Consider the following 12,573-nt stretch of genomic DNA (forward strand, 5'->3'; position numbering starts at 1 on the left):
TACATTAAATGTGAATTTGTCATATCCAACTTTTATTATGTTGAAGTATATATATATATCTATATCCATTTTGTTGAGGTTTTTTACACATGGATATTGAATACTGTCAAATGTTTTTCTGAATCCACTGCAATTATCATATGATTGTTGTCTTTCATTTTGTGAAAGTGGTGTATAACTTTAATCAACTTATGGATGTTAAAACATCCTTTCATACCTGGAATAAATCCCACTTGATTGTGTGTATGATTGTTTTAATATATTGATGAATTTGGTTTGTAAATATTTTCCCAAGGATTTTTGCATCTATTTTCATCATGGATCTTGGCTTGTAATTTACCTTTTGTGTGGTATCTTTGTCTCCTTTTAGTATCAGGGCAATGCTGGTCTTGTAAAATGAGCTTTAAAGCATTTCTTTTTCTTCAGTTTCTTGAGAATAATTTGAGAAGGACATGCAAACTCTCCTGTAAATATTTGATAGAATTCACCTGTGGTACCATCTGGCCCTGGACATTTATTTGTTGCAAGTTTTTAAATTATTGATTCAATTTCATCACTAGTAATATATGGGGAAACAGTGGGAACATTGTTTGGCTTTATTTTTTGGGGTTCCAAAATCACTGCAGATGGTGATTGCAGCCATGAAATTAAAAGACACTTGCTCCTTGGAAGGAAAGTTGTGATCAACCTGGACAGCACATTAAAAAGCAGAGACATTACTTTGTCAACAAAGGTCTGTCTAGTCAAGGCTATGGTTTTTCCAGTAGTCATGTATGGATGTGAGAGTTGGACTATAAAGAAAGCTGAGTGCAGAAGAATTGATGCAGAAGAATTGATACTGTGGTGTTGGAGAAGGCTCTTGAGAGTCCCTTGGACTGCAAGGAGATCCAACCAGTCCATCCTAAAGGAAATCACTCCTGGGTGTTCATTGGTAGGACTGATGCTGAGGCTGAAACTCCAATACTTTGGCCACCTAAAGCAAAGAGCTAACTCATTTGAAAAGACCCTGATGCTGGGAAAGATTGAGGGCAGGAGGAGAAGGGGACAACAGAGGATGAGATGGTTGGATGGCATCACCGACTCGATGGACATGGGTTTGGGTGAACTCTGAGAGTTGGTGATGGACAGGGAGGCCTGTCATGCTGTGGTTCATGGGGTTGCAAAGAGTTGGACAAGACTAAGCGACTGAACTGGAATTGCAATCAGTCTATTGAGATTTTCTATTCCTTCATGGTTCAGTCTTGGAAGACTGTGGGTTTCTAGAAATTTATCCTTTCCTTCTACACTGTCCTATTTGTTGGTATATAGTTGTTCATAGTAGTCTCTTATGATCTTTGTATTGTTGTGGTATTGGTTGTAACTTCTCCATTTTCATTTCTGACTTTATTTTTTTGGATCTTCTCTCTCTTTTCCTGATGTGTATGTCATTTGCTCAATCTTTTCCAACTCTTGGAACCCCATGGACTGCAGCCCACCAGGCTCCTCTGTCCATGGAATTCTCCAGGCAAGAATATTGAAAAGGGTTACCATTCCCTATCCAGAGGATCTTCCCAACCCAGGGATCAAACCTGGGTCTCCTGTATTGCAGGCAGATTCTTTACCATCTAAGCCACCACATAAGCCCCCTTTTTTCCTTGATGAGTTTGTCAAAGACATCAAATTCATTTATCTCTTCAAAGAATCAGCACTTAGTTTCATTGATCTTTTCTGTTGTTCTTTAGTTTCAGTTCCCTTTATTTCCATTTTGGTATTTATTATTTTTTCCTTCAACTAATTTTATTCTTTTTCACACTTTTAGGTGTGAAGTTAGATTTTTTTTAATTTGAAATCTTTCTTCTTTCTGAAGGTAGGCCTGTACTGTTAGGGACTTCCCTCTTAGAACTGCTTTTGCAAAGTTATTTTGGCTATTCTAGGTCCTTTGCATTCCCACATGAATTTTAAAATCAGCTTGCCAATTTTATAAGACAAAAACCTACTGGATTTTGACTGGAGTTGCTTTAAATCTAAATCTATAGATCCAATTAGAAAAGATGACTATTGAGACTTCTGACCCAGGAACATGGTGCACCTCTCTGTTTACATAGAACTTTTACATTTCTTTAAAGATCACTTTGTAGTTTTAAGTGTACAGTAGACAATTGACCAGTGTTAGTCACTCAGTTGTGTTTGACTCTCTGGGACCACATAGACTGTAGCCTGCCAGGCACCTCTGTCCATGGAATTCTCCAGGCAAGTATATTGGAAGTGGGTATTCATTCCATTCTCCAGGGGACTGGGATCAAACCCAGGCCTCCTGCCTTGCAGGCGGATTCTTTACTGTCCGAGCCACCAAGTCTTTGTCAAATTTATCACTGAAGAATTGGGTTGGCCAAAACATTGTTTTTGGGGTTTTTTCCCCATAAGTTGGTTCTAGTAGCGCTTCATTGTTTTGAACTTCATTTGAAACAATTTTGTTAAATTGTATTAAATACTGTGACAGCAGCAATCTCAGAGTGCATTTTTTAAAAATTTATCAAAATTGGTAAATTTTTGTGTAGCTATTTGAATACTGAAGATGGAAGGGGAAAAAAGCAGTATTTTCAGCATATTATGCTTATTATTCTAAGAAAGCTAAAAATGCAACTTAAAGTCATAAAAATGAGTTGTGCAGGGTATGGAGAAGGTGCTGCAGACTGATTGAACATGTCAAATGTGGTTTGAGAAGTTTCATGCTGGAGATTTCTTGCTGGACAATGCTCCATAATCAGGCAGATCAGCTAAAGTTGATAGCGATCAAATTGAGACATTAGTTGAGAACAATAAATATTATACCACATAGGAGACAGCCAGCATACTCAAAATATCCAAATCCAGTGCTGAAAAATATTTGCACCATCTTGGTTATGTTAATTGCTTTGATGGTTGGGTTCCTCATAAGTTAAACAAAAGAAAATCTTTCCTTATCATATAGCTGCATGCAATTCTCACTGAAATGTAATGAAAATATTCCGTTTTTAAGACAAATTGTGATGAGTGATGAAAAATGGATACTGCATAGTAATATGGAATGGAAGCAATCGTAAGGCAAGCGAAATGAACCACAACCAGCCACACCAAAGGCTAGTCTTCATCCAAAGAAGGTGATCTGTGTATACAGTGGGGTTGGAAGGGATTGGAAGCTCATAATCCTCTATTATGAACTCCTTCCAGAAAATCAAATGATTAACTCGAAAACATACTACCCCCAATTAGACCAACTGAAATCAGTGCTCGAAGAAAAGTATCCAGAATTAGTCAACAGAAAATGTATAATCTTCCATCAGGATTACATAAGACCTCATGTTTCTTTGATGAACAGGCAAAAACTGTTACAACTTGGCTGGGAAGTTCTAATTTATCTGCCATATTCACCAGACATTACACCTTTGAATTACCATTTATTTCAGTCTTTACCAAATTCTCCTTAATAGGAAAAATTTCCATTCCCTGGAAGACTATAAAAGGCACTTGGAACAGTTCTTTGCTCAAAAAGATAAAAAGTTTGGGGAAGGTAGAATTATAAAGTTGCCTTAAAAAAGGCAAAAGGTAGTGGAATAAAACCGTGAATAAGTTGTTCGATAAAGTTCTTGATGAAAATGAAAAAATGCGGACTTCCCTGGTGGCCCAGTGGCTGAGACTCTGCGCTCCTAATGAAGTGGGCCTGAGTTCAATCCCTGCTCAGGGAACTAAATACCATGTGCCACAACTAAGACCTGGTGCATCCAAATAAATAAAAATATTTTTTAAAAAAAAAGAAAATGAAAAAAATGTATCTTTTATTCTTACTTAAAGAGCAAAGGAACTTTTGACCAACCCAGTGTATTAAGCAGGAGATTGACATGGTCCACTCTGATATCTAAGCTAAAGAATAAAGGATTAGAAGAAAACTAGAGTAGAAAAAGGAAGACAATTGGAGACCAGGGCAAAGTCCAGGGAAATGATTATGGTGTCTTGGACCAGGGTGATGGCAGTGGTGATAGAAAAAAGGGCTGATTTAAGATTTAATTACATTGAGTCATAGGCAATTGCCTTTTTGTAGGTCAAAGAAGCTATATTATTGGCAGCTTCATATGGTTCAACCTGATATTTTAGAGCTAAGTTGGGACTTGGAATTTGCTGGTTGATTAGATGCAGAGGACTAATGAAAGGAAAGAATCAAAGATGGCTCTAAGGTACTCAGTTGAAGCAAATGAATGGATGATCATGCCATTTCCTCAAACTGGGGTAGGAAGGAACCATGTCGCCCATTCTCTTTGACTTCTTCTTTATTCCCAATTCTTTTTTCTTTCTTTGCGTCATCTTTAGTTTTTCAGGGAACACAATTATCACAGAGCTACATGTTTACTTTTAAACATGCATTTTTTCCCACCCAGCTCCCTGTCTGACATTTTAATGACTTTTGCTGGCTTAGCCTTTCATGATCAGGGCACACAAAAAGAACATATTTTCTGTGCACAGTTTGAGATTCGTGCATACTCCCTTGATTTTAATGCCATAGCAACATGCCCTTAACTTTTTATTTCTCTGAGCACGGCCCTCATCTGGAAGGGTTCTGGGCCACATTTTCAAGCAATTTGGTACCGATCATCATGAGGCTTCTGAGTTTATGGAGGGAAGGTTAGGAACGCAGGCTTGAGTTTATACTTAAATTACTATCCTAAATGACTCCACGGGGGGTTTCTTTTAGGGGTCACTGAGAGCCAGAGTGGAATGTTTTTCCTTCTTCACTTTATCCCAGACCTTGGGGCACAAGGACCATAAATGCAGGTAATGTGTTTTATAGCCAGATTCTCTAGGTTCATTTTTCCACCTCTCTCCCCACCCCCAGTGATAGGCATGAAACTCCACAGAACTGTCTGGAGACTCACTTTGTATGGCCTTGTTTCTACTTAGGCTGAGATGGGTGGCTGAACAACACTGCCAGATACACTTGAAGAGTGTGACATTTTCTGTCTGTGATTCACAGGACATATGTGATTGCCCTCCAGCCCAATAGTGAGGTCCAGACTGAAAAAAGGCCATTCGTAGGGAGTGAGCTTCTCATCATTGGAGGCATTCAAGTTGTGGTCAGACAACTGCCTGACAAAACTGTTAGAGCTGAGATTTTGCATCTGAGAGGAATAAACTTTTAAGTGTCCTTATTAACACAGACTGTTCCTGAGACTAAAATATTCTTTCACTATAGAAATTTATTGAACATAAACTGTAGGGCTGGGAATTGTACTCTGCATAGCAGTGAATGAGATGGACATGGACCCTGCCCTTGAGAAACCTTCAGTTCAGTGAGAGTGATAAATGGTAAATAACTAATTTACAGTGAGGCTATTAAAACAACTGTGTATGTCAGGTAATGGGTCAGAGTACTTGCTGGTCTTTTACATGAGTTATCACAGAGATGCTTCCTGATCTTAGGAGGTCAGACTACTTTACAAACTATGAAGTGCAGGCTCAAACAGGTTGCATAAATTGTCCAACCTTACACAGCTGTTACCTGCTGAAGCTGGAGCAGCAGCCCAGATCTTGCAGTCTCCAGGGTCTATACACCTACCCAAAACTCTGGTTAAGATTCTTACAAGACAGAGCTAGAGCCCAGGTCCTGAAGGCTCGGGTGTCCACACACCCTACCCCCACTCTCACCTCGAGAAAGGTAAACATTACAGGTCCCCTCAGCCCCTCTCTTCTCACTAAGCATACTAGTCCTTCGAGATTTTCAAATAAAAACCATCTTTCTGCTTTATGCAATTAAGTTTGCAGTTCAAAAAAAAAAAATTAGAATAACACATTTTACTTAAAACTTGAGGCCTGATGCTTGCCAGAACTCCCACTGTCATTTTGAAAGTGGAGAATAGGAAAGGAAAGGAGAGAGTGACTGTGAAGACCCTACTATGTGCTTGGGGCTTGTAAGGGCCCTACTGTGTGCTCGGCCCTGGACGAGAGCAAGGATTGGGCAGCTGGAGTGCGATGCACAGATGAAATAAAACATCTACTGCTTGCTCTTGATAAACAAAGTCTTGTTGCACAGATTAAAAAAAAAAAAAAAAAAGATGTGTAGGAGGTTGGCAGCAGAGAATCAAGGAAAGGATTAAGACCTGGCAGCGAAATGGGCACTTTTCAAATCTTGGGTCTTGCTGTGTGTCTTAGACAAGTCTATTTGCCTCTCTGAGTCTTGATTTCTTCATCAACAACAGTGTGGCCAAAGGAGCTTTCTGCGAAGATGGAAATGTTCTCTATCTTCAGGGCTCAGTACCGTGGGCTTTTGAGACATATGTGGCTTTTGAACTCCTTGAAATGTGGTCAGTGTGATTGAGCAGTGATGTTTTCATTTTATGTGATCATAGCCATCTTACATTTAAATAGTCACACAGGGCTAGTAGCTACCATATTGGGCTGTGCAAATCTAGAAAGCTGGGAGTTAGGAGGCTTCATCTAGTCCAAATAAAGTATAGAAAGAGAACCTCAGATGGGTCGATTCTGCTTCTGCAACTGTTTTTTTTTTTTTTGGTGAAACACTTGGGCTCTGGAGACCAGAGCTGCATCCCAGCTTGAACATACCTAGCTGTGAAGCCCTAAACAAGTCACTGAACCCCTCAGGGTCAGTTTCCTCATCTGAAAGATGGGAATAGCAGTAGACCTGAGTTCACAGGGGGGTTGCAAAGAAGTTAGGGAGGTAGTAAACAGGGCTTTCTCAGAACAAGGTCTAAGTCTTGGTAAATGCTCAAGAAATGGAGCTGCTTTTTAAAAATTCTTTTTTATTATTACTATTGCTATTGTCATTATCAATGGTATTCAGCCTCTGGGAATCACACTTTGTCTCCTAAGCAATTCACTCTTTATCAGAGAGGCATTGGAAACTCCCGAAAGCCATCTTTTTTTATCTCAGTTGCCAAAGTGAAAGGATGAAAGACAAGAGTCCAAAGTCTAAGGGTATCCTCTCTGTCAAAGAAACACATTTTCTCAAGTATAGAGAATCTCCTCCTTTCCAGCACCTGAGAAGATATTTGGAAAGTTTCACATCTTTAGGGCATCAGTACCCTAGAGAACTTTGCCAAAAGGATTAAGATTGTTCTCGGGTTTCTAGATTGCATGCTAAGTGCAAATCAGCAAGATAATGATTAAGACAAAACATTCAGATATTTTTATCTGGAAGAATATGTTTAAGATTGTTAAAATTTGCACAGATCTGATCGAGAACACAGAATTTTTTCTTTTTTTTTTTTTCTTGGCTTATTTTTAATGCTTTTAAGAAAGGAAACAATTCTTCCAGTATCAAAATCTGTTCTTAAATTGCTTTGGATCCCACTCGATGCAATGGTTACTATGGGATTTCTGTGTACGGGCAGCTCCCTGTGGAGTGCCTCTGATGTCACTAACTCAGCATTGAGCCAAGCAGGTCTCAGAAATGAGTGAGCTGGGCTGAACAGTAACCAGGGTGAAACAGAGAACTCACAACTCATCTAAAGACGGCTGTTGCTCTGTGTCTCCAACTGATGACTCCATGTTGGAATGTGGGCATTTCTTGACAGATCTTCAGCTTTTGCAAGAAAAATCAGAAATCTGGGTTTTTAAGTAAAACCCAGCATCCCAATTTTAAATGTTGGCTTAAAAAAAAAATAAAACCCAGGGACTCCCCTGGTGGTACAGTGGATAAGGATCTGCCTGCCAAAGCAGGGCATGTGGGTTCAGTCTCTGCTCCAAGAAGATTCCACATGCCTCCAAGCACTAAGCCCGTCATGTGCCACAACTACTGAGCCTGTGTGCTGCAGCTACTGAAGCCTGAGTGCCTAAAGCCCATGTTCCACAAGAGAAGCCACCACACTGCAATGAGAAGCCCATGCACCGCAATGAAGAGTAGTCCGTGCTCACCACAACCAGAGGCAGCCCGCACACAGCAACAAAGACCCAGTGCAACCAAGAACAAACAAATTAATTAATTAATTTTAAAAAAGATCTCAGTGGGTCACACAGAGAAGGTGAATAGGATGAACTGTCCTTATCCTTGCCCTTCTAGCGTCATGTGGAGAGCCTGCGTCTGGGACAGACCTCGGAAGGTGATTTTTAAAAGAAATCTAGACATCAAGCCAGTTCTTTTAACCTGAGGTCTTTCTGCTAAAAAAAATCAACACAATGACCTTTGGCCAAAAACAGTAAAGTCCAAACTGGACTAAAAATCAACAGCAAACAAGATTCAGGGAGCTGGCATTGCTGGGTCAAGGGTTGATTTTTCAAGCCCTATATTGCACTCCATTGGTTTCCAAGAAACTGAACCCAAAAAGTCCTGGATTATCTTGAATTCCTGGGCAGCAAAGCGATCACTGCTGTCATAGAATCACTTTCCCAGAATTGTTAAGAAACCAATGTCCAAGGTGAGGTCCAATTTCCATATAAATCATCCTGGAAATGATGGATGTCAGGACCCTTTTCATTCCCTACCATAGCAGCCTATGTCTTTCCTAACAGGAATCACAATCTCTAATTTTTACAATATTTGGTTTCCTTGTTTATGGGCTGCATCCTCCACTCCACTAAAACAGAAGCTCCTTGAGAACAAGTACCCTGCTGCTGTCGTTCACAGCTATTTCCCCAGATCCTATAACAGAATCCAGAACAATAGGGTTCCAAATATATATTGCTAACACATAATAAATTAATGACTCATCATCAAGGTCATATTTTACTGTCTCCAGAAGCAAAAGTTGTATTACTTCCCAAAGCAGGCCATTATTTCTTTGGACCCTCTCAGCAAACAGAAAGCTCTTCTAGAACAGTTCTATACCCCCACAATCTCTAATAGCTTCAGTTTTATCTCTGTGATCGCTCAAACTAAGCCTAGATCACACAGGCTCCTAAGTGCTGAAAGACATGTATCACATCTCTTTGAGCTTTGTTTTCTTATTCTTTTTTCTTTAATCCAGGCAAAGCCTATTCATTTCTCCATCTGATCTCTTTAAAAGGGAGAACAATGGTTGGGGGTAAGAGGGAGGTGGGAAGAGAACAAGAGGGTTCAATAAACAGTAAACCCTGAACATAGTGCCTAGTTGACAGCCTCACTGGTACTCTTACTTTCAATGGATAGTTTAAAGCCAGATGATCTGGTTTTTCAAAATGTGCATTTTTCAGCTACATCTGGAAACACACATTGAGAAATAAGCCAATGTCTTTGGGCCCAAACACAGTTCCATGTGAATGAAATAGAAGGATTCTTTGACTGTGTCTTTTTTTTTAAATTTGTTTTATTGAAATATAGTTAATTTACAATGCTGTGTTAGTTTCTTGTGTACAGCTAAATGATTTTGATATAGATATCGATTCTTATTCATATTCTTTTCCATTATGGTTTATTACAGGATATTGAATATAGTTCCCTGTGCTACACAGTAGGACCTTGTTGTTTATCCATTCTTTATATAATAGCTTGCATCTGCTAATCCCAAACTTCCAACACATTCCTCCTCCCATCCCCCTGGTTCTGTTTTAAGATAATGTCTTGGGTGCTTCCAGCCTAAAGATTTTCTACGACTCCATGAAGAGCACCAAGCACTATTGTAGGTGTAGGGTGTGTGTGTGGGTTTGACTGTAAGATCGACTTTCCTCCTAAACACGTGACTCTGAGAATGCCCTTCACTGAGGGATTCAAGTCAGCAGCAATGAACCCAGGAGTTATGATGCTGGCTTTGAAAGACCCTCATCCCTTTGGTGTCCTGAAGAAAATTGTTTTTTATGGAAAACAGAGCAAGGCTCTCTTGTTTCCCGAGCTTCCTACTTAGCTGAGCAAGCCTATTAGTTATCTGGCAGAATGGATGGAAACAGATCAGGAGGCTGAGTCAAGACTCTCCTGAGGCCCAGACACACGAAGCTGTATCCCGAGCTGGAACCCACATGCTACTTCCCAAGGGTCCTCCTTGGTAAGGTCCAGTGCCCTGTAAGGAACAACTTCCAAAGCACCAGAGAGCCAGAGGTAAAGAAGTGGATAGGACACTATGTGTGATCTGCTGAGCCGCTTTATAAAATAGAATCAAAATGCCAGCTGAGATAGCTAGAGACTGTATACACTTGAATATCAGGCGAGCTTACTTCCCCCCCAAATTATTTCTTCAATAAGAGGGAGTGGATTATATTTTAAGTCGGCCTGAAGTCTCTCATGTTGTAAAAGGCTCTCTCAAGTACTTTACTTTGAACAAACAGTACTATTTCAGGAAAACAAATAAGCCTGAAATAACCTCAGCCAGCTGGTTTGGGATGCTAACAGAGATCACCTGACAGAATCAATAAAGTAAGAGGACAAAAATATTTAAAACAGATTTAGTCATTCTTCCTGGGGGTATGACTTTACAAGAGCAAGTTTCAAATGTTGTTGTACACAAGTCTTTAAATGGCTGGTTCAAAAAGCAACATAGTAAGTTATTAACATTGAAGATCATGAACAGTACTTGTTCATTAAGATGAAATTTCCAGTGAAAGCATCATTCAAAGCTTCAAAGAGCCCAGTGCCTGGACATAAAAAGGACCTTTTGTAATGGTATGTGTAGGTTCAACAAAAAGATGTACCAACTATAAATATATATGCATCTAACAACAAAGCCCCAAAATTTATTAAGCAAAAACTGACAGAATTGAAAGAAATGTAGGCAATCAACCATAAAACTGAGACTTAAATTCTCACTTTATATAATGGATAGAACAATTGTGAAGAAGATAAACAAACAACCAAAAAAAAAGACTTGAATAGCACTATAAACTACTAAACCCTGTAGACATCTATAGAATACTCCACCATGAACAACAGAATATACATTCTTTCAAGTGCACATGGAACATTCTCCAGCATAGGACCATATGTTAGGTCACAAAACAAATTTCAATAAATTTAAAAGTCTTAAAATCATACCAACTATATTCTCTAAACATGAAATAAAATTATAAATCAGTAAGAAAAAGAAATTAGAAAATTTTATAAATGTGTGAAAATTACACAACACTCTCCCAACTGAAGAATGGGTCAGCAAACAAATCCAAAGAAAATTAGAAAATACCTTGATATGAATGGAAATGAGAACAAAACAAAATATGAGATGCAGTTAAAGCAATGCTTAGAGGGAAATTTATATCTACAAATGCCTATATTACAAAAGAAGAAAGATCTCAAATCAATAATCTAAACTTTCATCTTGAGAAACTAGAAAAAGAAGAGCAAACTAAACCCTTAACAAGCAGAAAGAAGGAAATAATAAATATTAGCAGAAATAAATCAAAGAGAGAATAGAAAAACAATAGAGGAAAACAATGAAACCAAATATTAGGTCCTTGAAAAGATTAAGTACAGTATCCATGCTTTTGTTGATACTGACAAGTCAATTATAAAATTTATATGAAGAATCAAAGGAACTTAAATAGCTAAAATAATTTTGAAAAAGAACAAAGTTGAAAAACTTATATTCTCTCTCCTCCAAGACTCAGCATAGGTGTTATATTTCATTTGCAGCCCTCTTCAATTAGGTCCAATCAGATTTCAACACATCTTTTCCATGTTCCAGTAGGAAACTACACAAAACCTCAGAATCAATGTACCATATTGTCTGACCTGTTTCTTGAAGATAAATATAGCTTCTTTCCTCCTTGTACCCTCATGACCCAGCAGAATACCCCAAAGAGAAAAGAAGGTTAATAAATGTTATTTTATGGAAGGGAGGAAATCAACCTGAATATTCATTAAAAGGACTGATGCTGAAGCTTCACTACTTTGGCCATCTGACGCAAAGAGCCAATTCATTGGAAAAGACCCTGATGCTAGGAAAGATGGAAGGCAAAAGGAGAAGGGGGTGGCAGAGAATGAGATGGTTAGATAGCATCACTGACTCAATAGACATGAATTTAATTTAAGCAAACTCCAAGAGATACTGAAGGACAGAGGAGCCTTGTATGCCACAGTCCATGGGGTTACAAAGAGTCTGACATGACTTAGTGACTGAACACAGCAGATGTATGATAGGTGGATAGTTGATGATTTTAGAATCCTTTACCTGTGTACAAATAGATGAGACAGTGTGGTTTCTCTTAGATCATTAACACAGAAGAAACGTGAAACTGGGAAACCAGAAGACCTCCAGTTCTGCCACAAGCCCCCATATGACTCTAGTCAAGTCACTTCCTCTTTCTGATCCTCAGTTCCATCTGGAAAATGTGAGCGTTTTACTAGATGATCTCTAAACATCATCCAGATTTAGGTTTTGCTATCCTTGGACTAAGCAAGTTCCTCCATCTATGTCCAGCAAACTTACCATTTGATGGAACTGGTCTTTTAAAAACCAAATTTGGTGGACATATTCATTAAATCTCTCAAAGGGGCTAATGCAGCTGAATACCTAAACATGATACTCTGTCTCTCTCAAAACCTTTTAAACAGTTTAAATTCGGTACCCTTTGAGCTCCTTTGCAGAAAATGTACACGGCACTCAATCAGCATTCACAACAGGTTTTTGGCATGAATAATTTGTCAGCCACAACAATGTCACCCCATAAACTGACCCTAAATTCCATTTTCTGTTACTGATGGGGAAG

General features: G+C 38.9%; 1 long non-coding RNA gene across 2 annotated transcripts in view; it reads right to left on the reverse strand.

The window, feature by feature from the left end:
- LOC110139726 (uncharacterized) overlaps nt 1-12,573 on the reverse strand; it is a 78,776-nt gene that overhangs the window by 11,361 nt on the left and 54,842 nt on the right. The gene's annotated exons all lie outside the window — the stretch shown is intronic.

The sequence above is a fragment of the Odocoileus virginianus genome, chromosome 20, assembly GCF_023699985.2.
Source record: "Odocoileus virginianus isolate 20LAN1187 ecotype Illinois chromosome 20, Ovbor_1.2, whole genome shotgun sequence".
Taxonomy (NCBI): Eukaryota; Metazoa; Chordata; class Mammalia; order Artiodactyla; family Cervidae; genus Odocoileus; species Odocoileus virginianus.